Genomic DNA, 19,223 nt, shown 5'->3' with positions numbered 1-19,223 from the left:
TTATCAGTTACAATGTTAATGATTCTTATTTAAGCAAGCAGTATTTTCAAACTGTTTAGGTTTGCATGTTCAGTTATTAGACCTCAGGCTGTTTATTGTGCCTTCCCTTAAGAAAGTTCTTTCATGATGTTAAATGGAAGAGGCACTTTCGAAACCATGCAGTAATTTACATCAGCAAACACCTTCAGGAACTTGTTGCTACAGTGTCTTAGGGCTGGCTCGTTTTCCAAATCCTTTGCCCAAAAGTTCAGTGCACTCCAGCACCCAGGTCTGATTGTAAATAGCTAAATAATTAAAACTGTGGTCTATCAGTTGAAGCAAGGACAGACTATAGCCCCAGTGCTAGTAATGAGCTCTGCTTTGCTGTCTTGTGCAAATTACTCAACCTGCTCTTAGAAAACACTAACTGAAACAAAGGGATTCAAATTTGTTTGTCCTAACCCTCAGGCCACAACATGGTGTTAAGTCATCTCTCCACCTCCAGCAGCCCACAGTCACCCAGACATAGACCAGAACATCCCAATGCTATTGCTGAGAAAGATGGAGACACCGTTGCACCTAACGAATGGCACTCAAGGAGAAGTGTCCAAGATTGAAATGGAAATGGGCAAATTAGGAGGAGTAGAAAACAAACCATAAAGACTCTGGCACCAGAAAATCAAAGCACATTCGTAAAACAACAGCCCAACATTTTGAAAAGTACGGAGCATGTATTATAAAGTGGTTGCCAAAGGGTTGCTGTCATATCCAGGAAAAGCAAGCATGCCACAGATATTTCCTGCACACACTGATCCAGGGGGAACAGTAAAAGTTGGTTATTGCACAGAGCTACTCTAAATGTTCTCACTTTCATAATACACACAAGTGTTTTCTCCCTGCATCCATTTTTGTTCAAACTCATTGGTGGGCACCATACCTAACTCAGCTTTTGTTTAAGTTCTTATGTTCTTCCAAGGTAATTGGCCCTATGGGACTTTAATCTAAATGGAGTGTATCTTTGTAGGGACCTCATAGAGGTATTTCTAAAGTTTAATGGTCTCCTGAATTACTACTTTCCTCCCACTGTGAAGGAAATGGGCTTGCCGCCGTCCATTTCCCTGTAGCATTCATTACCACTAGCAACATTGTTGTAGAGGCAGCATCCCTTAGCCCATCCCATGCTTCAGAAACACCAGAAAGAAGAGGCAAAGCATTCATCCAATTTAATGGAGGAAGACTTGCTCCACACTGATTTGATCAAGCAAAGGGTCCCTCCCCTCTTGTGCCATTACTGAAGGTCCACACGTCTAGGCTCACACCGGGGGGCTAAGGCAATTATATCTCAGCACAACCCACTGACACAGGGCAGCTTGCTGGCACAGGCACATACCTGCCAGTGGTGAGAGAATCTGTCTATGTGGGGCTATTTCTGCCTTTCTCGTGCAATCATTTCTCAGACCACTTTCTAATGTCTTCCAGACCACCAGCAGCCCGCAGACCATATGTTGAGTAACACCGCCATAGACTAACTGGTTAATGAGTTACTCTCACAGCCTGCAGTAAGGCTCCCCTTAGGAGCTGGTAGACATTGCATTGCCTGCCAGCAGGCATAGTTGAGAACCGGCTCTCAACGGCTGTCAATACCTAATTTAAAATGCTTGTAATTATAACAGTACAACGGTAACATTATGTTTACCTAAAAGCCAAGTTCTTCATTCCTCCAGGCAAATTACATCCAGGCACATACACACAAAAAGATGGGGGTGAATTTTAATAACTTTAGGTTTGAAGCAGCAAAAAAACTCTCAGGTGTGGCATAGCTAACCCTAGCGCATCACCAGCTGAACCACACTGCAGTAACCTTGTGTTCAAAACAGAGGGATCCTGGGCACTGAGGTGCTGCTTCTTCCCTGTGTGAGTTCATCTTTTAAAACTGTTACCGTGATTCTGAGAGCCAGCGTGCTGGCTGCCTGATCATGGAAAAATTCTAACCAGTACCAGCTCCAGTCAAAAATTATGGTTTAAAGTTTCCCCATGGTAACTTCAGCTCCATACCAGACAATGTGAGCAGGGCTGAGAAGAGACGTCTTCATGTCTATTTACCGTATCAGACTAGCGACAGTCTTGCATGTCCCAAGCCTGTGGTGGTTTTCCTCCCTCTTCTTGCCTGCTGACATGATCTGTCTCACTAAGAAAAGGTGCATGAAAGGTGATGCGCTTTGGCTGTAAATGTCATCATATCCAAAACACCTTTCAAATTTAGAACAAAAAAAAAATAGGATTCCCCTGTGATAGGAAGCTACCGGGTCCTGTGAGGAATTAAATTAGGAGACCTTGACAGCAAATCTTCCCTGAATCCTTGCTGCCAAGAGATTGGAAGGAGGCCAGAGACTGAGCAGGAGGTAAGCAGGTGTATGACCCAAGTCTCCTCATACAGGAAAGATGAATCCACGCAGAGAAAGTGAAAACGCTCTGAGTTCATTCAAGGGAAATTCTACCAATAGGAAAAGCAGTGCCTGTTTCCTGTGCTAAAAGCAAGGTTGAGATTTCATCCACTGAACAACAATTCAGAATTTTCAAACTCTTTCATGGGTTATTCTGGAATGGAGGAGGAGGAGGCATGTGTGGGTTGGTGTGTTTTTTGTTTGTGTTTGTTTTTTCCGTGTAAAATCAACTGAAAATGGTAAATATGTTAAACATGTTTTTTTTGTTTTGTTTTGTTTTGTTTTGTTTTGTTTTGTTTTTTCCCCCCTTCAAGAGAGTAACTGGTCCAAAGGAGAACAACAGGACTGACAAACTTGCAGATGCAGTGAATACACTACTCATGCTCAGTTTTGTTGGACCAGCCGGGCTATGAGACAGGAGTTTAAAAATTCAGCATTACCTACTTAGCTGTGAGTGACTTTTTGTGAAGTCCTTTGCCTCACTAATCCTTCCCCTGACTACCCACTGAATGGAGGAACAATAAATACGGAGGAACAATAAATACAGAGGAGTCAATGTCCACTACAGCCTGCCTGGGCAGGTCCACAGCTGACACAGAAGAGCCAAGCTCAATTAACTTCACCGTGAGCCTGCTGGCACGAGGATATTATCATCATTCCACATGCACATCAACAGTACCTCTTCAGGATCCTGGTTGCCAGTGATGATTTGTTTCCTTGCAGGTCCATAAACACTGACGGCTTACGTCAATGTGGTTTCAGGCTCATTTTTAGCTCAGACCACTCGCTTTGCATGGTCCAAGAGGAACCCAGAGTCGATGGTCAAAAGGATTCTCACTGTGCTCTGCACAAGTTTACTGATCAGAAGTGTACTTCTGCAGAGGAGCGAGGATGCCAGAAATCAGGGCAGAAAGCTCGCCAGAATTCATCCAACCGTTCAGACAGGAACTGGGAATCACACTTTTCCACTACAAATGTTTAAACTATCCAAACCCAAATCCCCTCCCCATGAAATCCAAATGCTTTCTTTCTATTTTCCCTGGTGTTAAACATATGTTACATATGCATTACAAAACTTGCACACAATTTGTCCGGTTTTGAAGCGAGGACTGAAGTGCAGCAAACACACATTTCTGCTTTCCAAGAGAAGTGCCAGAGAAAGTACTCTATTTTTGTAAGAGTTTAAAGGGCATGGTCAGAGAAGTGACTATGTAAAAATGGCACCTTTTCATCCAGCAGATCTGTTCCCAGTGAGCATTCTGACTCATGTCTGCTTACTTTGGTGACCAAAATAGATTTTTACTACTTCTCACTCCTCTTTAGCCCTGCAGAACCAACACAGCAAGTGAGGAGTTATATAAATCCTACACTGGACCAAAACCCACAGGGACTTGTGAACTGCGCATGAGGTGCAGGAGCTAGGGCGGGATGTGCGTCTGAGGGCAGCTGCAGGGACAGAACCACAGTCCATCATTTTCCCTGTCCCATGCCACACACGGCTCATCACAGGGGGTGTTGATAACCAAAGGAGAGGGGAGAGGAGAATTCCCCTTCCCTCTGTCCCCACACCCGGCAACAAACCTGACCCTGCAGCATCTCTGCTCTGCGCTCCTGCAGCCAAGGCCAAAGGTGGACTCTGGGAGATTTCAGCTTTGTACCCCCGGTGTATCACCTGTATGGCTCTATCACCTTTCCTTCCCTTGTCTTCATGAGCATAATGGACACTTAATAGAAAGACAACAGGGTTTATTCGTTCCTAACTTACTGTAGTTATAAAAAAATACGGTTAATGTTTTCATTTTTTATATTTTTTCTAATGGAGTTAAAAGAGATAGCCATGCAGAAAGCACAAAAGGTCTTTCCAGTGCTATTTCTAATGCTTCTATCATTGGTGATAAAACTGGACAGTAAAAAGTGTGTGACAGTAAAAATGAAACTATTATGTACTGGGTCAACTTTAAAATGAAAATAATAAATAGCAATAAGATTAATTCCCAGTCAGACTGTAAAACATTCATTTGGTCTCTCTGCTGTACTTTTATTTATGCTTTTCATTCTGTCTCCCTAAGATCAGCTGCTGGGGCCTGGCTCGGTCCCCAGATGCAGAACTCATTGCAGTTAACTGCAGACAGCTGATGGCCAAGACACCTAGTCCTGTGACCAGCAGTCCCATCTCCACTGATGGACAGAGGCTGCCTTCCCAGGGACTTTCCCAGATGGTCATGATTGTCTCAGGTTGGCAAGACTGGCCAGGAAGGGAGCTGACACAATTACTGTTCACTAGTTGCTAGGTTTTTAGATGGCTACAGCTAGGTGAGGTGAATCCTGTACTTGCAAAGAAGTTTCTTCTGGTTCACTACAGCACATCTGACTTCTCTGCATAGAAGGTGGAAGAACCCAAATCTCAGATTTCTCTGCACTCTTCATTTCAAGAGCATGATGAATTGCTTTGCTGACATGAAACCTTGGTTGTGCCTACTAAGAGGTGCTCTTTGTGGTTTCAGGATGTTGACATACATATTGGTGACAGATGATTTGGCTTGTCCTGATCGCTAGAGATACAGAGCATGTTACAGACTGTTTGCTATAAATTCATAAAAATACCAGAGAACTTATAAACACAGCAAAGGAATGAAAAGTACTGATCCGAGTTCCCAGTTTCACATTCTAAGCAAATATAAAGAAACTAGGGAAAAGGCACAAAATGCCTACCAGTCTTCATTTGATTTCAAATTCTTTTTTTTTTTTTTTTTCTTCTTCAAACCTGCTTTTAATGCCACAGGCACAGACCTGTGTCTAAAACTCTGTAAACCTTTGAAGAGTCAACTACAGTCAGAAAAATCAGTGCTACAGTAGTTCTTTGGAGAAATGATTGGTAACTTTTACCATACCTGCTTCACAAGGGTCCTGCAAATCAGCTTCTTTTCCAAGCAACATTTGCAGTTTAGTCTCAGCACAAGTTGTTATGCAATGTATTAATGTTACTTTTGTAGTTATACTATAAATCTTTTCTGTATAATTTGTGAACTCTATAGAGAACAGTCCATTTTATAAACAGAACTTTAAAACACCAGGTTTAAAATTTATTACAGAGTTCATTCAGAACTGACAAAGACTTCTTAGAAAACTGAATTTTGCTTCAGACTTCCCTTCTGTATAGCTACTAAGCTTTTTTCTTTTTAAAGATCTTTTAATTGTTTTAATTACACAGAAAATAAAAATATAATCAATGATAAAAATGTGATTTGTCTAAAGTACATTTACTTCAATTGCCATGTTTGTTTGGTTTTTATGCTGTCATTACATAACAGCAATTTGCAAGGATACTTTGTGCAGCTCAGTAAATCTGTATTATTTTTACACATGCACTCAAATATACTAACAGAAATCACATGCTAACTGCATACAGTACAACTATTAAATGTCAAAAAATGTATGTGACTTCTTGGAAAAGTGTGCTTCCAACAAATCAGATCAAATATACTGCATACATCCGTGCTTAGTAAGCTGAAAACTAAGTAATAAACTCAATGCAAAGTCAGAATGCATTATGAGAAGCTCAAACTAGTAAAGCTACATGACTTACAAATTAGAAGAAATCAATTAGATTTTGAAAAATATTTTACTGAATATTGCAAGCTGCTTGCTAGTCCTAGCCCACCACTCTCAGCAGTAGAAAAATTAAAAAGAAACATTCTGATGCATATTTACTAGCAGCCCAGTGATAGCAAAAAATAGACCCTTGCAGGCTACTTGTAGCAGCCAGTGGAAATACAAGAAGCTTGCTCAGCAGGCAGTGTATTTGGGATGAGGGGAGGTTAACTGAGAAGAGGATCTTCTCCTGACCCTCTTGCACCTGCACAGCCTTAATTCAGGGCTGCTGCTACCACCCAGCTGCATCCCAGCTAGCAGCCCATGTGCTGCAGAGACAGCCCGGACCTCCTCACTGGAGATGAAGGTGTGTGTGTTAACCACCGACAGCATTCCCTGATTTGTTAGTGATGCACCCCAAGACCTTCGTGTTGCCCTATCCAGTCTGGCTCCGAGAGTCGCTCTCAGGTAGTGTCTGGCTCTTCAGCCAGGGCAAAGTCCAATAGTCCTGTTCCTGTTTCTTTGTGAGGTGAAAAGAAAACAAGTCTGTTTCATTACAGACCTCCTGCAGAAACTCGAAAACTTGGGTGTCTAAACTACGCTGATTGAAACCACATTTGAGCTCGTATTTGCTTAACTTGCCCGATGCAGTACTGCAAGTCTACTGGTGCTGATCGTTTCCTACAAGCCAACCCTTTTTTTAAGTCAGCAGCTAATTAGGTATGTGTAGTTCAAAGCCACAGACTACCTGACAAATTCAGAAGACCTGAAACGCAACAGAAGTCAAGATTCATTTGCATGAGCAACGTTTTGAAAGGGGCAGCTGCTTTTCAATGCTCTACCAATATTACACAGCATCTGAGCAAACAGGCCGTCTGCGGGCTTCTCTCTGCTGGAAGGATCAGCAGCAGCACAGCATTGCCTAGCAGATAGTAAGAAGGCTCAAAACAATGCTACTGTCAAGACATTTTAATAAGCACCTGGATATCGTATCACTTAGCATGAGCATTAGAACAAATCAAAACAAAAGATCTCAATTCAACAGCAAGCCCTGGCTTTCCAACCCGTTGTTCACGAAAGCAAGCTCCCAGACACAAGTGGTCACACGGAGTTCAGCTGAACAGCTTGTGTGGCTGCAAGCTGAGGCCCTTCCTCTCGAACCCCTGTCTATCAAAGTGTGTTGTATCTCCAGCTAGAATGAAAACATATGTTTATTGTTTTCTCTTTGGGCAGACAAATTAATATTTATATGATGCTTTATCAAACAAAAATAACTATCTATTTTGTTCCTGGAATAAGTTTTTCTCATTGGAATGAAGTTGTGCCAAGGAGGGATTTCATCTGATGCAAGCAGCATGCAAGAACAATCCACTTCCCATGAGAGCTTTCCAAATTAAAAAGTGGTGTTTCAGAATGTGCCACAGAAAAGGTAAGCTCATGAAAATGAACGCTACACCACAGTCTCATATGCAGTCAAAGAAAAAGTGCCACCGAGGTTAATAGGAGATACGCTTACAACAGAAGTGCGGGAAGCAGACTGTGCAAATGGCATGTTTTCTCTAGATCAAATATCATTTTAGCTCTTAAACAACATAAAAACGTCTCACTGCATACATTTTAGTTTTTGTACATACACCGATTAACAAGTACACGCATTATGTCTACAGCATAACAAACTCTTTGCATTTCATTGTGAAATTGCTGTTTCTCATATTCAATCAAGCCCTCCAGATTATACACATACCACTACATATAAATAGAAGAGGTTAAAATGGAGTTTAAATATAACAGATATGTCCGCAACTCCATGTTTAGATATACCCTTTAATTTTTTTTTCTTTTGCCTACTTTTTACTGACATTTAAATTTAGCTAAGTAATTTAAGACTGCCAGTTTTCTACCTACACTAGTTAACAACACTGTGAAGGAAATATGTTAGATCTTCTCTGTTTACTTCATTACATTCGAAATGCCAAAGTAACACACATTCTTGTGGCTCAAGTCTTCAGCTCGGGTGAAGGATAAAGTGATGCTCAACTTTACAGGGAAACTTGCTTGACTAAAAGTGCATGACCAGAGCCACACTGGGAAATCAAAAATACTCTAGTGGCTATGAAAGTGGCCTGTTGTGGGCACAATGAAAACCAGTGTGGTATTATTGCACACAAGGTAATTCTTGCAACCCAAGGCAAACATCATTGCAATACAGACTGAAAATATCTTACGAACAAAAACTTTTTTTTTTTCTCTTTTTAACAAAAGCATTTAAAATAAACTGTGTGGGAAAAGTGCATAAACTAATCCCTGGCCTACCTTCGCTGTGCAACAGGACAACACAGTATGCAGCACTGGATGTTCAAGCCCAAGCCTGCACCAGAACCCATAGCTGGTATAGATCAGGCCCAAAGGGCCTTCTCTGACCATACCCCCATGTCAGCAACTACCACCTAGAGTTCAGGCCAGATACTTTTACAAAACTGCTTGCATGATTAACAGAAATACTGTTGACCTTACAGCTGTCTTTTCCCCCAGAAGTAACATATTCACTTAAAAGAAAATGACAAGGTTCATGATAATGAAAAAGAAGAAAGGAGAGGAAAGAAGGAGAGGAAAGAAGGAGAGAAAGGGAGAAAGGGAAAAGAAAAGAAGAAAGGGAGAAAGGTAAAAGGGAGAAAGCCAATAGGTATTTCAAGGGAAGGGGTTCACTTCTGCTCAAGCATTTTAAATGATTTTGCTGTTACCCGCTAATAACTCAAGTGTTTAGTAATGCAGAGGCAAGGAAAGGAAGGAAATGTAACATAACTTCAGAGCTACCAGATGCCAATAGCACTGCAAAAGCTTTTCATGTGTTTTTGAACCTCTGTGGAGAACATATAATGAAGAGGAGAAACTGTTGCATACGCGGATTTCAATTAAGCAGTCAAAATGTACTGCTCTGCAGAAGGAGAACCAATGCAATTAGCCTCAAACTTGGCTAGAAAAGCACCGGTGCTCTGTAGAGGGTGCAAGGGGAGAGGATTTGCCTCATCAGTAGCTAGGTATTTTGCTCATGTGATGTTGTTCAAACCAACTGGACTACAAACAACCATCAGGGAATTTTGTGTTTGTTTGCACAACTCCATGCATGCACAGAAAATAAACTTCCCCCAGAAGAGCAGGTAGGACAGACACATCCATATTGCAAAGGCGAAAGTACTGTTTTTTGGGGGGTGTAATCATAAAACGAACACTAGCAACTGTGCTAGCATTCAAACTGCAATTTCAAACAGAAAAGGGCTAGCCTGTTAACATACAAATTATCGTACTTGCAATCAGAGACTGTACTTGTGAATTTGTAACAATCTGTCTTTTAAGCTCATAGCTCATATCACTACAACTGCTCAATGGACTCATATGCCCCAATTGCATTGGCGTCTGACAAAGAGCTCAAACTTAGTTTAAAAAAAAAAAAAAAAAAAAAAAAAAAAGAGAGAGAAGCCCCATGGTTTGTGCTGTTTATCAACCATTGGAAGAAAAATAAGTCTAATAGATGTCTATTAGTATATATCTTTAGGAATCAAATCTACATAAATTATAAGCAAAACAGAGTAACACCTCAGGAGCAAAAAGTCTGACTAATCACATCTAGGACTCATACTGACAGATCATTTATAAAATTCCTGCAACATGTAACTCTATCCATGCTATAGGATTTGTTTAACTTTTGGGACTCAATTGTGGGAGGTGGGGACAGATGCTATTCAAAGCTCTAAATCCTGAAATGTTTTTGGAGGTAGTGATTTTTTTTTCTTGCAAATTTTTTCAAGGAACTGCACAGCATGCTATTCATTGTTTGCCTACATATATGTACGAAAGAAAGTAAGAGCTAACATTACTCTTTCAATACACACTTTTTTTAACGTCCTTTAAAAATAGGTAAGATAATCAATATCAAAATACAGTTGTCCCACATGAGTATGGCTTAGTTTGTTTAGCCTTTGTTTATTTCCATTTAATTAGGAAGTTGTCAAACAATGTCTGAGGACCCTTTTCTTGCATGCTTTCCATATCACTCAGGTGTGTTTGAAATCACACACCTGATGCATATATCCTGATGAAAGGTTACCTTTCATGCCTTATTGAGAAGCTGTCTTTGTCTTCCTCACTTGTTTCAATGAAACCAGGGAAGTGGTTAAAGGGTTAAACTAAAGGAATGTGACATTTCTCCATGTGCAGTTCAGAGACCTATCCTGGTTTTCCTAATAGACTCAAAATTACGTGGGTAGGATGTGATTTCCAATGTATTACTTTAGAGCTGAAGCGGAGAGTGTTAATTCGGAGAATGACACTTTGAATACAAATAATTAAAAATAAAAAATAAAATAAAGTGTTTATTTATACTGCGGGTTCTCTGTAAAGGCAGCAATGAATGGAAGTTTATGTTAGCCAGAACTTGCAACTTCAGCTTTTGCAAATAAGATTATGCACACTCCAAAGTCTACAGGAAAGTCATCTGGTCACCAAAATAGAGCTCTGCTTATTGTATGGAAGCGCTTGCTCTAAAAAGTACCACAATCACCTCCACCCTTCATCGGACCAACTCAGGTAACCGAAGGTTCTCCTACATCCAAGAACCAGCCAGCTTTTAGAAAAGACAGTCTAGGTATTAGTTAATTGAATGACGAATTGCCGAAAAAAATTAGAAAGGCACCGACACCGCTATAACAAACCAGGAAAAAAAAAAAAAAAAGGGAGAAGAAAAAAAAAAAAAGTGTGGAGGGGTATTTCAGAACTTGACGCCCGACGAGACAGCAGGCAAACGCCTTAAAACGAAAGTGTCACCGCTCTAAAATAAAGCCGGCGGGGAAGGGAAGGGCAAGTTTGCGCAACCGGCGCCCGCGGGAGGATGCTCGGCTCCCGCTACCGCCCCGACCCCCGGCCTCGGGGTGCCGCAGCCCCTCGCCCCCCTCCACCCCTCGCTGCCCCCCATGCCCATCTGCCCCTCTCCCCCCTCATCCCCCGACCCCATTCCCGCCCCGTTGCGGCCCCCCACCGTCGGGGCACGTCCGAGCGGCCGGGGGCAAGGACTTACCGGGCCGGGCAGGGGTCGGGGGACGGGCGGGGATGGGGCGGGAGGGGACGGGGCCCGGACGGGGCGGCCGGGGGGTGAAGAGGAGGAGGAGGGGAGGGGGGAGGAAGGCAGCGGCCGGCGGCAGCGTGAGCGAGGAGGGAGTGAGCGATCTTGGGGCTGGCGGAGCTGCGGAGAGCAGTGAGTCACTGGAGTCGGGCCGGGCTCAGCCCATAGCGCTGGCCCAGGTCTCGGTGCGCCTCTTGGTTTCTCCAATCGCCGAGCGGGGCAGCCGCTGCTCCCCGCCGCTCCCCGGTTCCCCCGCCGCCGTCGGGGCGGCCCCGAGCTGCCCGCCGGGCACCCGCACCCCCCGGGCTGCGGGAAGAGGCGGCGGGGACCCCCCTCTCCCTCCCTCCGCAGCCCCCCGAGCCCTCCCCCAGGCGCCCCCCGCTCCGCACGGGGGGGGGCGGCAGGGGCCGGGCGGAGCTGGAGGTGAGCGGGACCGGCGAGGGGAGGGAACGGGGCGAGAGGGGCTCGGCGCGGCAGCTTGCTCCTCCCGGGGTCGTTTGGAAAGGGTAGAACAAGAGTGCGGGTCGTGGGGGGACCCGACGTGAAGCCCACGCCTGGTCTCTGCCCAGATGGCTCCGGGGTGCAGAGAAATAAAGAGGGAGCGGGGAAATTGAAGGACAAGAGAGTGGTGCGGGTAGCGCCGCAAGCCGGGCTCTGGAGAGGGGATGGATGGAAAGGGGCCGCATCCGGAGCGGGGAGCAGCCTTGGGCCCTGGCAGGGCGCTCACCTGGCACACGCACAGCACACACAGCGCACACTCACGCAACACACGCACCGCACACGCCAACGGGAAGCCCGGCGGCAGGAGGCAGAACCGCGGCGGTGCGCTCCATCCCGTCCCGTCCCATCCCATCCCATCCCATCCTTTCCCAACTCTCCCCATCCATCCCGTCCCGTCCAGTCCCGACCCGTCCTGCCCTCCCGCCGCCCCGGGGCTCCTTACCGGGGCGCCGCTCCTGCCGCCGCCGCCGCGCTGCCCCGGCCTCCCCCGGGCACGCCTCGACCCCCGCCGAGCCTCCGGGCATCACCCTCCGCCCGGTCACCCCGGCGCTTCTCAGCCAGCGGTCAGCGCCGAGAGCCGGCGTACAATGCAGAGAACCCGAGTACTCCCTTAATTAAAAAAAAAAAAAAAAAAAAAAAAGATATAAAAATAAATAAAAAAAAATTAAAAGCGTCTCAGTTTTTAAAGCAGAACTACATAATGTATTAATTGGTTGCTATTAGCATGCAGTTTTATTGAGCATAGCACACAGAAGTCTGATTGTGAGCGAGGAGTGTTTTCAATGAAAGTGGAGTTATTTTAGCTGCAGACATGTTTACATTTCTGTGGTTTAGTCTATAACTTTCTCTTTTTCTTGCTTCAGAATTCTGCTCCATGAAGCAAAGCCCTTAGCTCCCAGACATTCCAAAAAGTCTGCCAAAATAATAGAAAAAAAAAAGGAGAAGAAATAAAAAAACACACACAGAGACCCCCAAGTCTGGGTCAGGCTCAGGGCTGGATATGGGCAGAGTGAGCATACCCCCTCCTCACTCTCTCTCCAGTCGAAAAGCCTTCAGGGCTCCATTTCCTGTTTTTAAGGAAAAAATAAAGCGGGTCTAGGACTGATTTTAGACACTGCCTAGACCAGGGCTGGTGGGTGCCGAGGACCTTTAACTCTCTCGATGCCAAAGGGTACCAGATAGTGCGCCGATTCCAGCAGACCAAATGCTCCCCTCCCTCCGAAAACTGCCCTGGGAGCATGGTGGCTTTGGACCATACTGCCTTTGGGTCTAAGGATATGACCCAAAGGTCCTGAGCAACAATCCAGTCCATGTCCAGCTAAGGTAAGCAAAGCAAAGAGCCAAAATGCCCCAAAAGTGGGACCTGCTGGAGCAGCACCCACCTATGGCAATCTCCCGGTGAGCCCGTGTGGTCCCTTCCCTGCAGGTCAGGGTGCAGGGATGGGGAGCATCTCACTTTCCTCCTCACCTGCCCCCACTACAGACAAATGGCCTCGCTCCTGTGGCCTGAGAGAGTGGGCGTGAAAACATCCCGAGCTCTCAGGCATTAAGTCCACAGCTTAGGAAAATCAAAACGGAGCAGTTTGGTTAAAATTAGGAACATGAGCTGGTGAATGAAGCAAGAAGCTCACAGACACCTCCCCACAAAACTACCAAGTCGAGTTTTCCACTTAGAGGCTTGCTAGGTTATTATATAAATAGAAACAGAGCGATCAGAATAAAGCATCCCTGTAATGAAGGGCTGTGCCTTCAGCCAGTCAGGGAAAAAACACGGAGAGGTGGCAGGACAGAGGATACTGCTGCAGGAGCAGTAAGGACCTGGCTGCTGTGGCCCTGGGGAGGTCTCACACATCCCTGCCCTGAGCGTCCTGCCCTGGAGCAATGCAAAGCCTCCAGTGGGGCCAGAGAGGAAAAAAAACAGAGCCAGGCTTCTCAGCCAGCCATGAAGCCATGCCCCCCCTGCCCCCAACACTTGCCTCTCAGGCTTGTCCCAAGCATTTGTAGGTACCCCCCTCTCTTTACACCTCCCCCCCTCGTTTTTATTTTACATGCCAGATGACTCCTGCATATTTGGATCTTTTGCTTTTGAAGAAGCCAGAAAGCATTATGATTTCCTAATGCTTAAAAAAAGAAAAGAAAAAAAAAAAAAAAGAAAAAAAAAAAACACCTTTCCCCCCAAGATGTTTTGTATTAATTTAAGTATTGGTTCCTGGTTCATGTCAGGCCCTTTCTCAATGAAATGTCCTGCGTGGGCTGTCACACCTGCTAAATATAATCCTCTCTTTCTTTTGATATTCTGCAAAGGGCCTTTAAAGGTTCACATCCTCCAGTCTGGAGATTTAATTGCTTCATCTCAGATTTTAAAAAGCCTTGTAAATTTCTGAATTTTGTCGATTTCAAAGCAGAGTAGGGGGATGCGATGGGGATGTGAGGGTTGCAAGAGGTGATGCCAAGTGCCCCATGCCACGCTGACACCGCCAAGCCTCGTAAAAGCCCGGAGCCACTGTCCCATCCAGCAGGTCCTGCTCTTTGGGGCAGACAACTTGAGCTGTTTTTATGACTTACCAATGAGTTAAATATGAAAATAGTAGCCTATTTCACTATGGTAAATGCTCACCAGGGAGGAAATCACAGATTCTGTTTTATAGAAGGTAATGGAGTGAGATTACCCACACTAATGTACTTAATTCTTCAGAGAATGTAAATCTTGCAGTAAGACAGCCCTGAAACAAATTGGTCCCCAAAACAAACCATGGCTGGCAGTGGTTTTGTCTCCATGTTGTGCCAGTGCTACCGAGTTTGTGGTGTGGTGGGGTAATGCTGTGCTCAGCCCCCTGTCTGGGAGCAGAGGGGGTTCCCATATGCCCTGGGGAAACAAGGACAGAGTTGTCCCTCCCCTGGGGACAGGGAAGGCACAGTGGGACAGGAGGCAGAGCTGTCGGTGAGCTGCCAGGTCTGCTGCCACCATGCAGCTCTGCTGCATCCACAGACACCCTTAGCAATACACAGTGACCACAAACAGGCCTGTGAAAGCACATCACCCATCTCTTCCATCAATGTGGGTGACACAATGGAGAGGGGCAGTGGCTTTCATCCATCACCTTCAAATGCAGAGTCCCGTGCTGTCACTCTCGTGCTGATGCAAGCAGGCAGCCACCCAAAAAGATATGAGACGGGAATGTGGTTTAGTGGCAGGACTCAGTGGGTCAGGATGATGGTTGGACTTGGTGATCTTGAAGGTCTTTTCCAACCCAGATTGTTCCATGATTATGGTTCTGTGGTGGAGCACCTGTTACACAGCTGCTCTGCCTTGTTGTGGTCAGGGACCAACGTTTAAACCACTGCCCAATAAACCCATCTTCTGCTGATTCTTTACACCCCAACCGTGCATCCAAAAGTCTTCAGTTTAAACCTCTTTGCTACAAGATTACAGCCTAGGAAAGGAGCAGAGGAAGGGGCAGCCACTTGGTAACTGGAGCCTCTCCAGCTGTGCCACCAACCCACAAGGTAACACTGGACGTCCTCCTCTGCCACCAGCCCCAGCTCATATGGCCCAGCAGCTTCCCACTCAGCTGCTTTCTCTGCCATGGCAGCTGGCCCCAAAACTGTCCCCTATGTGGGGACAGGACCTGCCTTGCAGCCTTCTCTCTGCAGCTTTCCCTCACGAGGAAGAAGGAAGCTTCCAGGAGCTTTTTCAGATGAAGACCAGGCCTTGGAGCACTGCTTCTTGTTAAGAAGTCACCCGTGGAAAGGAAAAAGTGTTCATGTCATTCTCCATCTCCTCAAACACAGTTTTCAAAATGCAGGTCTGAAACAAACAATCAAGAAGACCAAATTTTCACATTTGGAAAATGGAAGAAACATAGCCAGCTCTTTTCCTCTATTTCTTTCAAAGCAGTGGACCTATGCAAATGCATTTCTCTCACAACAGCCTATGATAACTCACAGTCCCTTAATGTTAGCACATGTGCCTTCTTGCTTGGGACTGGACCACTTCAGTGGTGCACAACTTACTAGGGTGAGCCCCACCCCTTGGGGAAGGAAAAAGTTTCACAGTAGCTAAACACTGGACCAGGGACCCACTTACATCTCATTCATCAGCATGCCTCCATTTCTTTTAGCAATGGGAAAATACTGTGTAGTGCTTGGAATTTCATAAAAGTTTCAAATTTCTGGGTCTTTTTGTTTGTTTGTTTGTGTCAGAACAGAAAAAGAGGAATTATCATGGCTCTCCTGCATTACAACAAATAAATAAATAAATAAAGTTCTTTGTCCAGTCCATAATTCCTGGATTACCTCCATGCCAATAGCTGAAGATGCTTCTAGATTTGCTCTGCTTAAAAGCCAGAGGACAGGCTGTTAAAAAAAAAAAAAAAAAAAAAAAAGGCATGAGAAACTGTGGCTGGGCTTGTCACAAGATTATGTGGTTTGGACAAATCACACACCCGCTATGTGCTGCTGCTCCAGCACTCGTGAAAGTGTCTAGGCCCTATCAATCTCACAGGCATTTCAACTCCAAATCATTAAGTAGAATTGGTGAAAGAAGGGCATTAGTGAAAAGCTAGTAACAATAATTATCATAGATATTAACAATAAAACAGAATACATGACATTTTTTCTATTAATATGAAACAAGATGAGTGCAGAGCAGATTATTTTACTTTTTACACTGTGTAACATTCTTTCATCATGAAATGCAGTCCTGGCACCTGATTTTCTCAATAAAATCCAGGAGAATTAAGACTTTATCTATGGATATACCATTAAGGTGTGCTGGTCTGACAAAAAAAAAAAAAAAAAAAAGGACACATTTACAAATATTACCTCTCACAGGTGTGGATGACATTCATTAGTAAAGGTTCTCTCATGCAAAAATGACATTTAAATCAAGAGAGATAGGCATTTATATTGATAAATACTATTGCCTAGATATTAACAGGTAACTATTTTTCAAGTATTAGAAAGGATGACTTTTAGATCTAAAAGAAAAGTCATGGATTTCTCTGAGTCACAAACTGAACCCTGACAGCATTTTGGCAGTCTATGAGAAGCCCACTGGAGTGACAATCACTTTTAATTAGGGAAAGAAAGAGCATTTCATGTTAAAAGCTCTAAGGCGGCAAAACAGACCACTTTGTTAAGAGAGAAATTGAAACTTTCCTGATTAAGTATGTGGTTAGATAAGGTATTCAGACTAATACGATATTGGTCAGCAGGATATTCAACACCAATAGCATATTCAGAACTGCTCTATCAATTTAAAACGATTCACACTGTTTTCTAAACAATTGGCTAAAAGGAATGGGAAATTCCTTCTTTGTTTGCATTTTTCATTTTTGTTATTTATTTTTTTTCTGTTTAAAATGATAGCTGAGATTAAAACACAAGCAATGTGTTAGCAGGAAAGGTCCAGACTTGAGACTCCCATGAAGTTCAGTGGAGTTTTTATGAGTCCACAAGTAATAGTGGAAGAAACTCAAAAATGTCAAAGGTCTGATCTGGCCCATGGGAAAGTTTGGATGCTTGCCTGAATCCCTCCTAAACTCTCCAATATGAGAGGAAACTGTCACCCCTCTTCCCTGTATTTTTGGCAGGTAATTCCCAGCCTAGATAAAACAGAAGATCGGAACAAGAAAATCTGGGGGAAAAAAAAAAAAAAAAAAAAAAAAAAAGACTAAATAAACTCTCTGGTGCACATTTCAGCACCTAGAGCTGAACTTCAGATTCATTCCCAGTTTGGGGTGGGAATGTGAGGGACAGAATTTGTGTCTTTTTGTATTTTAGCCAAAGTATTTCCCCTCCCCTCTCTAAAGGGGCATTTCTCTGCATCACTGCCTGGATCGAAGGAATAACTCATCTGATGAATCAACACAGAAACTCTGAGCAGTGCATCTTTGCAAGAACTGCAAACTTCTTCAACCACATGGTGAAAATTAAAAATAAGAAAGCAAAAAGTTGGAGCATTTTTAAAAGCCAGAAAGACAAAGCTAAGGTAGGTGACAAAATGCCGTATTTTCCAAAGTATGCATTTATTTACCAGGGAAGAATTCAGCCAGCATGCAGAAATGACTCTGGTTAGAATGGCTGTTTAAATATAAAAGGCTCTAGATAAATAATGCATGAAGAAAAGCCTGACCAAAAATAAAATACTTGAACTGTTCAGTAGAGAGTGATTAATAAGTTTGAACACCATAAAGTTACTTGCTTATTATTTACACATCCTTACATTTTTACATTCCCTTTGATTATTTGGCATGTAGCAGTCTCTGAAGAGGCCACAGCTTACTACACATGTAACTCAACATAGATTCAATATCTAAATAAGTCACATGTTTGTAGGATTTAAATCTGTGAACTGTTTGAATTGTCTCTCTTCTTTACATTAGTCTGCCCCTCTGTTTTCTGCATTTGTCATGGTCCCATCAAAACCCTTAGTTTTGCCTTCAGGTGTGCAAAATCCATCCGGTTTAATGTACAAGTGCCTATACAGATGGATATATGTCTTTGGCTAGTAGATTTGCATACACGGCTCTAGGAAATGTGGCTCTAGCATAGAGATTTGGTTCTTCCTCTATACCTATCTCTGTGCAGAGATCCCCATATCTCTCATTTTACCAGTCAATTCTTTTGTTTAGGCATTTAGCACAAGTTTTGACACCTTTTCTTTATTGGATGTGCCATAAAACAGATTAATATCTGAAATTATAGTCAGAGGCAGAAAAAAACCTCCCCTGGAAAACAAAAATCTCAGGGATATGAAAATAGGAGATCCATGATTTTCCACAGCTACTATTACATATACCCACATATGCACATATACTTTTATTTTCACACTTAACTTGCAGCAGCAATGCAATCAAATTCCATACACCCTAGAACTGATTGACACCTAGATTGCAGCAGGACAATCTAGGTGTCCATCTCCGCTGCCCTGCTGGTGCAGGTGCCTCACTGGAGAGGAAGGGAGCGGCCTCTGCAGAAGGTGACTCAGCTCTGGACATGATACTGAATCACTCCCTGGGTGACCACAATGAAGGGAGAGTACCACCCCCTGCTTTCAATGCTGAATTATGTGTCTGAAGTAAATGATGGTGACGAGGCCTCTTTATTTTCAGGTTAAAGTCCAGTACATGGAGATGTGGGTGGTACGTCCATGTGTGGGGATGGGCATGCCATCAGAGATGCTTCATAGACAGCACCTTCATGGAGGTCTCTGTGCCTGGCTGGTTGGTGGAACATGTCCTGTGTATCCCACAGCCCTCAAGTTTTTTCAGTATGAATAATTTTTGTTCCACATTTCTATCATACATGATCTTCTGAAGCAATGAAACACAAAGAACATGTTTAATTCAGGTTAGCCATGTGGACTGGATTAAGGGAAGTCTATTTGTCTTGTCACAGGTGAAAAAAATGGCATGCTGAAGACCCATTTCTTTTTGACTTACAGACTCAGAAAAGTTTGTATTAACCTACAAAGGGACACACTTTCCTTGATTTTGTGTCTGAGCCCTTGAATTAAATGGAGAACACTGAAAGATGCTTATGGGTCAAGAGAGGTCTAGGCTCACATGCACTGCTTATTACTAAAAGCT

At 43.9% G+C, this 19,223-nt stretch overlaps 1 protein-coding gene across 5 annotated transcripts in view; it reads right to left on the bottom strand.

Annotated features, from left to right (window-relative positions):
* ERG (ETS transcription factor ERG) overlaps positions 1-12,157 on the bottom strand; it is a 148,932-nt gene extending 136,775 nt beyond the window's left edge. For 4 of the 5 annotated variants that reach the window (XM_084284051.1, XM_084284054.1, XM_084284056.1 and 1 more), the window contains exon 1: positions 11,086-11,123. The gene's annotated coding sequence lies outside the window, so the exon portion shown is untranslated. Of the gene's footprint in view, positions 1-11,085; positions 11,124-12,073 lie in introns of those variants that run through there. The other variant, XM_084284052.1, reaches the window with a different exon arrangement.
* Between the last annotated feature and the right edge of the window lie 7,066 nt (positions 12,158-19,223).

Source organism: Netta rufina, assembly GCF_964035555.1.
Source record: "Netta rufina genome assembly, chromosome: 1".
NCBI lineage: Eukaryota > Metazoa > Chordata > Aves > Anseriformes > Anatidae > Netta > Netta rufina.
Note: the sequence above shows the minus strand (reverse complement) of the source record. Positions and strands in the feature narration are given on the sequence as shown.